The following is a 1,849-nucleotide window of genomic DNA, read 5'->3' on the forward strand; positions in this document are numbered from 1 at the left end:
CATCAAATCATGTAATTAAATACTAAATTTATAGCAAGACAATACCATCAAATTCTCAAAATTAGCATCATCAAGAATTCTTCTATAAATTCAAAAAGAAAAAAAAATCATACCTGAATAAGCGGAAAGATGTCTGCCACAAATTTAATGAAGCAGGGACGAAGGAGCAAAGCGGGGGCGAGGCCTACACGAACGAGAAAAGTTTAAAAGCATTACCAAAACCAGCACCAAGAGTGGAACTACACTCAACCCAGAGCAACTGTTTCTAACTGGGATATGCTTATAAGAGAATTTTTGGAGAAATTCTTTCCAGCTGAGGTTACTGATAAACTGAGGAATGACATTTCCATGATTGTTCAGGATGAATCTGAGACTCTCTACGAATATTGGGAGCGCTTCAATAATCTTCTGAAAGCATGTCCCCACCATATGATTGACAAGATAGTGTTGCTCGGCTACTTTACACAGGGCATGAAATCTCAAGATAAAACAACATTGGAAGGTGCTAGCAATGGGTCTATGAAAAAGTACAAGACCACTGATGAGGCATGGCAATTGATCAGCGACTTAGCTGAATCTACTAGGAATCACAGGCAAAACCAAAGTCGGTCAAGAGCTGTTGCAGAGGTATCCTCTAGCAAAGAGACTGCTGCTCTAACTCAGAGCTTATGTGAAATGACCAACTTACTGAAGCAGATGCAATTGAGTCAACAACAAGCTCAGTAAGCTTAGCCTTCTCCACCACAGCAAAGCCAACTGTTGGTTCCCCAAAGAGTATGCGGGATCTGTGCCGATTACAGTCATTATACTGATGAATTTCCGTAACTCCAACAGGAAGACAACACTGTAGCAACCACTAATAACTTCTATGACCGCCCCAATCAAGGGTATAATCAAGGTGGCAGCTACAACCATGGATGGCAGGATAACCTCAACCAGGGTTGGAGAGATAATTCTAACCAAGGTTGGAGGGACAATCATAACAGAGGAGGCATAGATAACAATGGAAACCAGAGGTGGAATAACAATAACAACTTCAGGTAGTAGAATCAAAATTAGGCCTACAGAGCACCTCATCTAAGGCAGCCTCAAGCATCTCAGCAGACCCTTTAGATCACTTATCCCTCTTCATCTTCTAATGATGGGCTACTACAATCTATTGATTGGAGATAGCAGGCTATGGAAAATAACCTTACTTCTACTCTAAATGGTCTGAACTCTACCTTGCAAGCTCTTGTCTCACAGATTGGATCACTGAATAACTCTAACAAACAGTCTTCAAGCTCTGGTGGACTTCCCTCTCAACCATTACCCAACCCCAAGGGTGGCATCAATGCCATTACTCTGAGATCTGTAACCACACTGCAAGAGAGGAATCCAGAGGGACCAAGCCCGCCAGAACACGCCCCAGCTGTGGACAGGTAGAGGATGTTGAAGAAGAAGATAAAACACAAGGCATGGCTGAAGCAGAAGCAGCCCAACCAAGGAATACAGAGAAAGCAGATGGAATTTGATCCTAAAATCGTAGAGATCTTCAAAAAGGTTGAGGTAACTGTTTTCCTTTTTGATGTTATTCAAAAAGTACCTAAATACCCAAAGTTTCTAAAAGAATTGTGCATACATAAAGATAAAATTAATGAATTAGAAACTATTCCTTTAGGTAGTTTTATATCTGCTTTAATGGGAAATATACCTAAAAATTGTAGTGACCCAGGCCCATGCATGGTTAATTGTACCATTAGAGGTGTGATATTTTCTGACTGTATGTGTGATTTAGGAGCATGCGTGAGTATTATGTCCTTGTCTATATATAATGCTTTAAGGCTCCCTCCCTTAAAAAGGTCGGCAG

The 1,849-nt window shown here is 40.8% G+C and overlaps 1 non-coding gene across 1 annotated transcript; it reads right to left on the reverse strand.

The window, feature by feature from the left end:
- Positions 1-327: 327 nt before the first annotated feature.
- Positions 328-435, reverse strand: LOC127747134 (small nucleolar RNA R71). Its single transcript, XR_008008938.1, has one exon. It is a non-coding gene; the product is annotated as a small nucleolar RNA R71 (small nucleolar RNA).
- Positions 436-1,849: the final 1,414 nt, after the last annotated feature.

This window comes from Arachis duranensis, chromosome 4 (assembly GCF_000817695.3).
Source record: "Arachis duranensis cultivar V14167 chromosome 4, aradu.V14167.gnm2.J7QH, whole genome shotgun sequence".
Lineage (NCBI taxonomy): Eukaryota > Viridiplantae > Streptophyta > Magnoliopsida > Fabales > Fabaceae > Arachis > Arachis duranensis.